At 38.9% G+C, this 13,032-nt stretch overlaps 1 protein-coding gene across 1 annotated transcript in view; it reads left to right on the top strand.

Moving 5' to 3' along the window:
• LOC136758427 (fibrinogen C domain-containing protein 1-like) overlaps positions 1 to 13,032 on the top strand; it is a 122,660-nt gene that overhangs the window by 92,345 nt on the left and 17,283 nt on the right. The gene's annotated exons all lie outside the window — the stretch shown is intronic.

Here is a 13,032-nt window from a genome sequence, read left to right as displayed (position 1 = left end):
ACACAAGGACAAGTCTATTCATTTCAAGAGCAGCTATAGTTTGGCCATTAGCACAGCGATAAGATTCATACCATCACCACGGACATTGCAGGAGATAAATCTCCATGGGACCTGTGCACAATGTGCAGAACAGACTATATTTCCGGTATCTTGTAAGTTGCAGTTATAGATTCGGTGCGATGTGTTATTGCTCTCCCATTACCTCAGAATTAGTCACAGAGATGAGACTATAAATGTCTTTCTGCCTGGAACTGTTGATCAGTCCACAAAGACGCCCGTAAATAGGATTGCTGAGAGTGGCGGGGGGGGAACAAAGGAAGGCACACGTTAAACAGCATTTTCTCCAACATTCAGGACGTTTGTTAGATTTGCAACTGAGACCCTGCATTACTACGGGTCTCAAACTTATAATTATAGAACTTATATTACCCCCTGGGCCAGTGGTAATCAATCTAAAACTCACTTACTCTATCAGGCCTAAAACACTTTATCTTCTTTCTCCATAATCCTCACCATCTCTGTTTCAAGTATCAATTGATGTTTCTCTGAGATTTATAACGGAGAGGAATTCTGCTGACAACGTGCTCCTTCTCTCACCAGCTGTCTTACTCTGGATGTATTCTTGAAGGCCCTGGTTTACAGACATTATTTATTGAGTTAGTTATTAATTAGTAAGCTAGTCAGCGGATGTTTGTGTGTGTGTGTGTGTTTGTTTGTTTGTTTTAATAAATTCTGCTCAAGGCGTTCACAATCTTATTTCAAAGAGAGATCTATAACCATGATTCAAATTAGCAATGCTGTTTATTTTACCAGTTGTTAAATCAGGGAATAGGAGTTTTTACATACTAAGCTGGGGTGCTAAATTAAAGGCATTTCATCACTCAGACACGTGATATCACCATCCAGGAATAAAGTAAGTTCCCTCTATCTCTCTCTCACACACACACACACACACACACACACACACACAATCAATGACAATAACAATTAACGTATTGCTTTGTTACAACTCAATTAGTGTCCCAAAACTGCTTCCACACTTCTTAACTGTAAGTCATATAATTTCTGCTATATTGAACATGACACGAACGGTCTGAGAACAGTGTGAACACAGTGTCTGCAATGGTGATTGTGATTTAAGCATTTAAGCCGGTGTAGAGAATTTATTTCCATTATAGGCAGGTGCAGGGAAGTAATGAGTCTGAGGCAAGGAGGGGAGGTAATTTCTAGTAATCAGAGGTAATTCTACCATGTTGCAGAATTGCTGCAATTCAGTGTCGATTCAGAAACTCTGCAAAGCCATTTATTTTTGATTAGTTCGTTGTTATACCTCTCTTTAGAGGATAGATAAAGCAGATATTGAAAGGGAACTTATTCCTCCATTTTGGTTATTTTATTAATTTTTTTCCTCCTCTGTGCAGCCGACTACTACTTACAATGTTCTGGCAACTTTGGTCTCCAGAAATCGCATGTTTTCCTTTTATTTTAACATAGTCTTATTCAAAACCATCGGAGGTAGAGGCAAAGTTAATTGCTAATTGCAAGGTAGCTGCCAGCCACTTCCCCCAAGTGTGTTACTCTTCAGGGTTGTGTGAGAAGTGAGTTCTTTACTAGCTCTAAAGCATGATGTGATCCTTCAGGATGGAGAGCACTATATTAATGCAGGATATTATTAGTAGTCATATTATTAGTATTTTCATATTCCGTCTTGGTTCCGGACATGTTGCAGCATTGTTGTTTTTTCATTTAGCGTCTGTGGGACACTGCCCAGTGTACAGGGGTATGATGCAATGTCACAGGAAGTCAATCTGTGCTCCATATATGTGCACGGGCAGGGGTTGTTTTGTGTTATTAAAAGAATATTCCTAGTTTACCCAGAGCCACACACAGTGCTCAGTCAAATGCAATCAAATGTCTTGGATGCTCTAAAAAAATATCTTGTTGTCCCCATTTTGGTAAACTTTTTGTCCATAGTATTTTCCAGTCTCACAATCTCTCTGTGTGAAGTCAACAGTATCAGCTTCAGACTGTTTCACGTGTTTACATCTCGGCATCTCTGAGTACGACTCCATCTTCTCCTCTAGCCAAGCTGCCTCCTTCACAACACATTTACTGAAGTGTGCCTGTCAGCTCTTTGGATCAGAATTAAAGATAGGGGGGATCTCTGGCCAGCACACGGGTTGTTTCTCAATAATTTACACCTCAGCCCTTACTCAGCTCCTTCAACTGGAACTGGAAGCTGGCCGTTAGAGAGAGTCCACACTTCGTCTGAGCTCCCTGCTTTCTCGGCACGAACGGCAGGCACAGCCGTAGAATTACTTCCTTGTTTCCTTGCTGTGTATTTTGGAGAGATCTTGCGAACAATACCAGTAAGAGCCAAGTACAGTTGTAACTAGACAATTTTTGCTCTGTCTGACAGGTTTATCTATATAAAGCTTGTGCCCGTACTGCTGAATAAAACATGCAAGGCCTGAACTGGGGAATGCATTTCATTAAATAACATTATGATTACCTTTGCAAGGGTATTACTGTTTATCTTTTGCCAGCAGATATCAACGTGCCCATTCCTTGAATACAAAACAATATTGCTATACATGTTTGAAATGAAGGAGATAGGTGCAGTTCTTTCTGTGCATATTGCAACAGTCCTGATAAAGTGATTTTTATCGAGGTGCAATTTTTCAGGTCTGTTTTGCAGACAATAGCATACGGAGCACAGTACACTTTGTTTCTGAAGTTAGATGGAAAGTAACAGATGATTATGACAAGGAATGGGATTTCACAGCTAGAGTACAAAGAGAGGCTCATGTCTGTGCAATTATAGGCTGCAGAGCTGTGATTTTAAAATACTGGGCCATATTTTTTTTATCTTGCCTTGGTATATTTTAACAGTTTATAGTAACAGTTTAAAAGGTTAAGGTTAAAATGACAGAAGCAAAACTCCCCCCTGCTTTAAAAGTTAATTGTTTTGCTGAAGCCAGCCCAGAAACCTGTTAACTGGATTGATAATGCGGGGATGGAGAGTTTATGCATTAAATGTGATAACTTTAAATTAATTAGCTAGTTTTTAGTTTTCTTCTTAATGATGTGGTGTCAGTCCTTAAACTACCACCCACTCACATTTCGTATGTAGTAAAATCAGAAGAGAGAAACATTTTGGACACTGTCACAAAGGAGAAATTATTACTCAAACTGATCTTGCGTTTTCTTTACTAAAACATATATTTGTAAATTTGCAGGGGTTTGTGCCCATTGTGCTGGTGCGTCAGATTTCAGCAGTTGCAAATCAAATTGTCTATTAGTCAACAGGTTCACATGAATAGATTAAAACAAATACTCTATTTGAAAAGGCTGGCACTTTACTACAGTACAATCGAATTTAAAAATCACAGTTCAAAAGTTAGAATGCATTTTCCAATATGTTGCATTTATGACAATGTTGTAATGAAATATTTAAACTGCCAATAAGCGCTCTTAAAAAGTATGCTGGATGATGCATACGTTAGTTTTACACTTTCCATGGCTGTAGTTTTCATGTTTGACAAGGAAACCAACCCGGTGTAAACTCTGTGATATGATAAATATTTTTGACTCACTGTGCTTTCAAGCCCCCCTTGGCCACAATTTTGCCATGTGTAAAACGTGGTATATGTCCCATACGTTTTAAAGTATTTCACTGAAGCAGTTTGATGTCAAAGCTAGATTGCACTACAGTATGCGAGTGAAGTGCAGCTCAGTGTTCCTTTGATTCCCTGTCTTTGGTCCACATCGTTTTCATCAAGTACGGATGGGGAAAGAGAAAAAACAACAACAAAACAACCTTAAAGCAGGCAATTAAATATGAATGTGTTTGAGAACAGATCTCAAAAAATCTTCTAAAATAAATTGTTTTTTCACTGCTGGCTTTGCGTGTTATCTCATTGTTCTGCAATTGAGTTTTCATTTAATACCCATACACCATAAGGGGAAATTAACTATTTGTAAAGACCTCTTCAAATAAGCTGCTATACGTCAGCCCGCCATTTAACTCAGATGGATATATTAATTGATGGAACAACAAAGACAGAAACAGATTGTGATAAATAAACAGTACACAAAGCATTAAGTATTTATTCTTATTATTACTATTAAATATTAAATACAACCTTTGGAACCCAATTACCCTTATTCTGTGATGTGATGGATGTGTCTATTATTTATGTTTATGAATTTATTTTGGAAAAGTAAAACCCTGGCAGGATGACTCTCACAATAATAAGATGGCAGTACATGTGGGGTGATGCTGTGTTATTCTCTGTATTGTGACAGCGGAGCTGTTTGTGTGCTGGAAGATGCTGCAAGATTGTATTTTATCTTCGCTGCTAATTCAAGGCCCATGCCCCCGAGGTCGGCCCATAAGAGGCTTGTTAGATGAGCAGACTCAGCCACAGCTGACCACCCCACGAGCAGAGAGCAACCTGTCTGCCTTCCGCAGGATGTGAGGAGTGTACCAATTACAGTGGAGAGGACAGACCCTCCCTACATGTCACTCCAAAATGAGACCCCTTAATCGGCCTGCTTAAGAGCACCATCCGCTTTACCTCCTCTACATTCTCCCCAGAATACATTAAGGGTAAAATATATTATGTTACTTTACTTGTAGTATTGCATTAGCTGACAGACAGCTTTATACCTCAGATTCACCCCTGTACAGCGATTTGCAGGAGTTTATTAAGACGTATCATTCCTTCTGTGCCGGATTTATCCCTTCAGGTGATTGTTTAAATGTTTTATATGAGTGAACCAAGAAATGTACATTTTCTAGGGATCTATAGAGCATCAGGGGACGATCACCCTTAAGAATTGCTTGTAAGTCTACCGAGGCACAAATTTAATTAATTTTAAAATATATTTCTTGGTTAATTGGGCTTTAATGGGTAAATCAGTGCTTAGATGTGGAGATTTTAAAGTATTTTTATTAGAGTATAAGGTCAGCAGTACTGTTCCAAGGAATAGTCAACCTAGAATCTACAGATTGATAGTCTTACATCCACGTGTTGTTGTTATTATTATTATATTTATAATTTATGTTGTTGTTATTGCTTTTATTACTATGGGCCAGCTATACTGAAGCAATACTTTGACCTACCCACGAATTGCAGAGTAGAAACCTGTACCCTTTTCTGCTCAGAGTCAAGGGTCCGGGTTGTCATTTACGACTCTCGGGTCGGTCAAATTGTCGACTTGGTCTCTGTCTAGGTGTCTCGACCCTGTCTTTTTTGTTCTTGATGCATTCCTGTCTCATATCACCAGTCTATAGCACAGTGCCTATGTACTATATACAGACACTGTCCCTTTTAAGCAGGAGATTTTGATCGGATCCCGGAAGGAATGGGAAATAATTGAATCTTCAACTCCTGCACCCGCCTCATGGCACTCAATCCTTGATGCCATCTCTGCTGTGAGCGACTGTGGCATGTATACTAAGTGCCGAGTGCAGCGCCGCGCATCTCCGAAGACTAAAGGCATCCCATCAGGGCTGCTTCAGCAGATTGCGCTTTCTCTCTGAAAGGGGGTAGCTCACAATGGAGAACCCTCCCGTGCCGAGATCTCTTTGGCGTGTGCCCCCATGTGCAAGGCCTGCATACAGACCAGCTCATTTGGAATCGTTTTTCCTTTAACCGAAACAAGTAATGGAAATCCTCACACACAATCTGGTCATCCATTTGGTGCCAAAGCTCATTCGCATTTGTAATGAAAGCCTGTGACTTTATGGTCAAGGGGGATTCAAAGCCAAGGGCACAGCTATCCTGTACTCCTGATATACAGATACCTCCTACAGCAAAGATAGGCGATTTCAGTCCTCGGGGGGCGGGTTCCTGCAGGTTGTATAGGTACCCCTAAATTAGAAACAGATTCAACCCAGCAATAAGCAGGTAATGTGACTCTTTATAACTTCCAAAATAACAACTTTAAGTAAGATAAGTGGAATGGAAAACCTTCAGCCTTGAATTGCCTACCACTGAACATGGACTGATGTCATTCAATATCAAATGCATTGTTCCTGTTTTGGGGATATTGCATGTCTTTCGTGTGTGTGTGTGTTTACCAAATATGTTTGCATAGATAAATAATTGCATACATACTAACAGGTAATTTGCATAATTTCTCTTCTAGGATCTGTGTACCTTCTGTTTATTTTTACATAAATATATCACCAGACTGTCATGTAATTGGTGTTTGATGGTAGATTCATCAGGAGGAAATCACTGTGACTCATTTGCCAAACACCTTCATAAGTCTTTAAAAGAAATGCTACAAGGGCTTTTTCACACCGGTATACCAGATATCTGAAACAAGTTGTTGTCAGATCAATTCACAGTCACATCCTGCACTGCCGTCTAAGAAGTCCTGACAGATCTCTCGCAAATATTAATAAATCATTCATTTTTATTCACAGTCCTTGCCTCTCCAGACCTGACAAGACTCTGACTTACTCTCCCAGGAACATAAACCAGGCTCGGAGAAGCTCTCCTTGTTCGTAATCTCTTTTTTTTTTTACATCTTGGACTGGCAGTATGGTTAAAAGATTTTCTTTCTGCGATTGCCACTTGCTATTTTTCAGTAATTTGTCTCCTGATTCTCACACTGTCTTGCCTCTCATCCACGAAGTCTGAAAAACTCAAATGTCTTCATTTGGCACTCTGTTCTGACACAGTTTTCTCACTGACACCTATGAGTTTTTCTCTCAACTTTGCAGGCACACGTCAGACCCGCTCGTGACCAGATTTTATTATCAAAGATGGCAAGCTCTCTGGATTAAGGCTAGGTCATATTTTAATTAAAAGATTACTGTAATTGAAGGCTTTTCCAAATGAAAGCCATTACGTTAAAAGAAAAACGGAAGTTAAGAATATTAAAATTCATCAGTAAACACATTACAACAACTCAGAGAGAAGGCCGTTCGCTGTGATGAGTCTGTTGGTTGATGATAAAACACCAGGCAGATTTATTTCACTCCAAGTGCAAGTCTGTTTGACCCACAGTCTACAGACTCACTTTGTCGGGTGATAATTGCTTGCATGTGTTAATAATTGAGTCCTAGCAGACAGCTTGAACGAACAAAATGCTATCCACCCAGTTAAAGCTGTTTACATTTGTAATGGGTTCATCTGTGTGTGTGGCAGGGGGAGGAATCAGAGACATATTTGATATTCTTTTTTTATTCCAGGACTAGCACCCAATCAGGTGCAAACGAGAAAAAACTACTTTAGTTGTTCCCCTTGTGGGCCATATAGTATCTGAGATTAAAGTAAAAGCATAGAAAGAAAGATAGGTGGGATCCAAGGGTGTACCCCCAGTCGGCTGAGGATGGCCAGTCCAGGTGCATCATGGGTTGGACATCCGCCAGTTCACTGCATGACAGTGACTCCCTGTGGATTCTCTGGCAACTGCAGCTTTGGCTGATTATCGTTCCAGCTGCTATCCTCTTGAGTGGCGTAATAACTGGGGTGGGCTTGCATTGCTAAAGATAGCGGATGGCTTTGACAACGTGTGTTTTGGAGGCTGTCGGCTTAATCTATGCTGAAGTTGCAGCATACTGAGTTGGCTGAGAGACAATTCCAAACTGGGTCAGAAGAGGGAATGGTAATTGGAGATTACAAATTTTAACCTGGTAAATATTACAATTTTACACATCTTACACACTGAAATGCTGAGGCACACCCTCTGTGCTGGAAATCTGAACGAAATCTCCCATTGTGCAACTGCTCTCATTTTGTCAAACCTAAAGGTCCCTCTTGGGCCATCTCTTCTTGAAAGATTCATTTCAAAGTTTTAATTGAAAAGTTGTGCTCCACCACTGAGGAGGCAGCGCAGGATGAATAATAGGAGTTGTTTGGCAAACGCCTGCAGGATTATCCATTTGGAATCACAGATGTATTTTGAGAGCATGCCTCTCATTGAAGTAAATAAATGAATAAATAAAAAAGCTAAGGATCTAGCAAAATCGCTTAAAGCCTAATTAGCCTTTTTTCATTGTTGCATAATATTGTGTTAAAGAAAAAAGAAGCTGCTGAAATTGAGGCAGGAATCTGGCTCGGTAGATTGAGAACTGCAGCGGGGCTTTACCGACACGTGATGCAAACGAGACATTTAGTTTAATTGGAAGCAAATCAAACATTTCTAAATTGTCGTGTGCTAAAGTGATACCATTGTTCAGTGATCAGGAAGCACGACTACTGACAATTTTGAAATTTAAACAAAATAAATGCAAGTTGAAGTTTTGGTTTAATTTTCACTACGAATATAGCTTTTTTTTGTTTGTCCATTTTCGTAACTTAATTCAAAACATGTATCAATTAGGAAATAACAGACATTTTAAAAGTTCGCCTCACTGAAATAAAAAGTCAAGACCGAAGGAAATGCAGCACAATCACTTAGAGGCTAAATTATTTCTGTAATCCTTGCCTGCACTAATTAACCAACTATATTGATCTATTTGAACCTCAGTTTTCATGGTAATTGCTCTCAATTTAGGGATCGACTCAAATTGCCCAGAAACATTTAGGCCAGGTGACAACCCTATGTGGACTTTCCAGTGGTCAGGTGCATAAAAACACTTATTAAACTCTACCCATGGATGTTAAACTTCAGTCTTCAGATGTCTTGCAGCCACAAAATCTGATGCCACTTCATATCAAGATCAGACCATTCACAAGGAAGCCCCACAGAATCATTAATAATTCAATCTGAGAAATAATAATTAAAAAAACAGAATAATCACACTTTAGATGGATGAGTTTGGAGATTGTTTGGTCTGCCCGCCGGCACTGCGCGAGATATCAGGGACCGAACATCTTAACTGGCGCCTAAAAAGCATAACATAGATTTCCCAACATACTCTCAGAATCAAAGCAAATAAATCATTAATAATTTAACTTTTAGTTGCAGAGAACATCTCCAGCAGAGAATTTAAATTTTTAATCACCGAAGACATCTCATTAGTTGCTATAAATTGTTAAATTATAAAAACTCCAAAATACAAATCGGATCAATTTCACATCTGAAAGCTGCATTTGAAACACGACGGATCCTCCTCTGACTCTGACTCATTTTGAGCTTTAAATAAAAGGTCAATGTATCTGCTACACACCCGAATTTGTCAAATGCTTAAAAAAATCAGAGGCGTAAAACAAATCAAGGAAGGACAGATGTTGAATAATTTTTTGCCTTTATCATCCTGAATTTACATCTTCCTGCTTAAAAGGCAAACCGTGTTGTTTTTGTTGCTGTCTTGCCTATAGACTAAAGTAGTTAATCCTAAGAGATCTTCACAATTGGTCTTCTGTGTTTAAACTGACTACACAATTAGGGTTTGTGCTACATCACAATGTCAACCCATCTGTCGATTTCAAATTAAAACAAGTTCAAATAAAACTCTTACCCTGGTCCTGCACAGCCGCACTGTCACCCTTACATCACAATACAAAAAAAGCAAACTACATTTTCATTAAGTATTTGGTTAAATGCAGTCATTGTGAACTGATTAGGAACAATCTCCCGAACACCTTTAAAACCCCCAGAGGATTCCCCTTCATTGATTGAGTGACTATGCTTGCTTATTTGACCAATAACATGAAAAACCAATAACATTCATTCTCAGTCATTTGAAAGTACTGATTAAGGGTTACTTATGAAATTGATTGGGTTTGTGTTCTCCAGAACCAGGGCTGAAACCACAGAGTTAGAAGGGCAATCAAGAATTAGAATTGCAATTTGTGACTGGCATCTTCATCAAAGTTTTGATTGGGTCCTGGCCTTTAACTCCAAGAGTCTGTTTCACTGAAGATGAGGTTATATGACTTATTGAATGGACTGTATCACTAAACAAGACATTTTTTCTGTGAATATTGGAAGAGGTAACATGCATTTCCAAAATGCTTTATTTGAGCTTTATTTTATTTGACCCTGTGATAATACTTCTTAAAGGAATTTTACATCTTGAATCCCAAATAATTGTTTTGAAAGAGCTACTCTTTGGGGATAATATTGTTTAATTAACTCTGGGTTATACCTGAACATTTAAGTTTAACTGAGGCAAAACACTTTGTTATATATAACAAAATCTTGATGTGTTTTGTGTCTTTTGTTCCATAACTGAGGTACTGAGTCTCTCCAAGGGTTCAATTAGGTTTCTAATGAAAGTCATATTAATGTGTTGCAAAACCATCATTTAAAATAAGTAATAGTGTGTGGGTACTTTATTTCTAGAATCTTCGTTTGATGTTCACACGTTAAAATATTTTGCCTGCAGCTGTATAATTTGCCTCTTCTATTGCCAAAAGCGGTGGCACAAAAACTAACAGCATGGAGTTACGTGCTCTTGATGAAAATGAAACTGTTTGAGAAATGTGTTAATTTGTGGAAAATACAACAAAAAAAAATATCCTCTCACTAAAGGAAAAGTCTTACAGAAGAACACAAGAAGAAATAGGGCCTTGTGTTTAATGGATAAACAGTACTGTGCAAACGTTTTAGGCAGGTGTGAAAAAAGTAAGAATGCTTTCAAAAATAGACATGTTAATAGATTACATTTATCAATTAACTAAATGCAAAGTGAGTGAACAGAAGAAAAATCTACATCAAATGCATATTTGGTGTGACAGCCCTTTGCCTTCAAAACAGCATCAATTCTTCTAGGTACACCTGCACAGAAACAGCTGTGTAGGAGGAATAAAACTGGGTGAGGAACAGCCAAACTCAGCTAACAAGGTGAGGTTGCTGAAGACAGTTTACTGTCAAAAGTCATACACCATGGCAAGACTGAGCACAGCAACAAGACACAAGGTAGTTCTACTGCATCAGCAAGGTCTCTCCCAGGCAGACACTTCAAGGCACACAGGAGTTTCCAGATGTGCTGTCCAAGCTCTTTTGAAGAAGCACAAAGAAACGGGCAACGTTGAGGACAGTAGACGCAGTGGTCGGCCAAGGAAACTTACTGCAGCAGATGAAAGACGCATCACAGCAGTGCCATCAGCTCAGAATTGGCAGAAAACAGTGGGACCCTGATACACCCATCTACTGTCCGGAGAAGTCTGGTCAGAAGTAGCTATAAAGCCATACTTCCAACATGGAAACAAGGCCAAGCGACTGAACTATGCATGAAAACACAGGAACTGGGGTGCAGAAAAATGGCAGCAGGTGCTCTGGACTGATGAGTCAAAATGTGAAATATTTGGCTGTAGCAGAAGGCAGTTTGTTCGCTGAAGGGCTGGAGAGCGGTACACGAATGAGGCCACAGTGAAGCATGGTGGAGGTTCCTTGCAAGTTTGGGACTGCATTTCTGCAAATGGAGTTGGGGATTTGGTCAGAATTAATGATCTTCTCAATGCTGAGAAGTACAGGCAGATACTGATCCATCATGCAATACCATCAGGGAGGCATCTGATTGGCCCCAAATTTATTCTGCAGCATGACAACGACCCCAAACATACAGCGGCAGTCATTAAGAACTATCTTCAGTGTAAAGAAGAACAAGGAGTCCTGAAAGTGATGGTTTGGCCCCCACAGAGCCCTGATCTCAACATCATCGAGTCTGTCTGGGATTACATGAAGAGAGAGAAGCAACTGAGGCTGCCTAAATCCACAGAAGAACTGTGGTTAGTTCTTCAAGATGTTTGGGCCAACCTACCTGCCGAGTTCCTTCAAAAACTGTGTGCAAGTGTACCTAGAAGAATTGATGCTGTTTTGAAGGCAAAGGGCGGTCACACCAAATATGGATTTGATGTAGATTTTTCTTCTGTTCATTCACTTTGCATTTAGTTTTTTGCACAGTACTGTACCTGACTAATCATCAACTACATTCTAATTAAAACAATCCTGAAACATACTCTTTTTATACTTTTGGGCCAGACTGAAAAAAATCCTGGTTCATGAATAGATATTTGTTATGTTCTTACTTTCATGTTATATTCAAGTCACTTAAAAATAGCCCAGATTAACTGTATTCATTAAATAGTGCAACATTACAGCATGTTTCAATCCACTGGGGGTTACACACGTTGTTAAAAATATACTTCTCTGACTTGTAAACTCCTTTTATTCAGATAGAAGTACTTACTGAGCCTGTCAAAACACAGAGACACCATTAACATACTGACAAAGAGACGCCATCTCTCCAAGGCTCCTTTGGGTGTTATGATTTGTTGTTTTTTTACCCCCTTTGAATTATTGTACATAAAATAATAATATATGATGTGTTTTACACAAACGAAGCACAGAGATTTTATGAAAGGCACAAATGTCTGGCTTCTGTGCAGAATCCATAAACATTAAACTATCGCTTGTTGTTTGGTTTGGTTTTTCTTTATTTTTTTGAAATATCTTTGATATCTTCAAAAGGATGTCAAAACAATCTGGAAAATTGCGAGTATGTGAAGAGAAGATTTGGAAAGAAGTGACTTGAAGGAGGGAAGAGCAAAACCAGTTTTTATGTCAACAATGCCAAACAACCATTTCCAAAAGATAAAGGCACTTAATTAGGTCCCAATAAAGACCTGTATGAATTTCCAAATATTTACTCGGATATTTATTTTTGTGCTTCTATCTATTGAAAGGTTAGGCATGAGGAAGTCACTTCAGATCTGAAAATGATGCATTTACAGTGAAGACAGTCAAACAAAATCATAAATATATACAGTATATGTATGAGCTGCATAAAACATTGTCTACAGAAATACCTCATCTATTACGATTCTTTGTTTTTGAAACTCAATGACACAAATCTGATTTGGAATTGTTTGACTGCATGGGACAAAAAGGAACAATATGAACAATTTGTGTGCCTCACAACACATCTAATCTCAAACGTGATTGTTCTGTGATGTGTTTGATAGCTCTCGTCTCTGGTATCTGTTGGAGGGGGCTCGTATAAATAGTGAATTTACAGCATTATATGAAACAGTGAAAAGGACCAGTTTTACCACAAATTAAAAATAAAAGGGGGGGATTGTCACAGGCACTGTAACTGCCTCCTTTTCGAAATGCCTGTCC

The sequence above is a fragment of the Amia ocellicauda genome, chromosome 9, assembly GCF_036373705.1.
Source record: "Amia ocellicauda isolate fAmiCal2 chromosome 9, fAmiCal2.hap1, whole genome shotgun sequence".
Classification (NCBI taxonomy): Eukaryota; Metazoa; Chordata; class Actinopteri; order Amiiformes; family Amiidae; genus Amia; species Amia ocellicauda.
The sequence above is the reverse complement of the archived record's forward strand: the minus strand, read 5'-3'. Positions and strand labels throughout refer to the sequence as shown.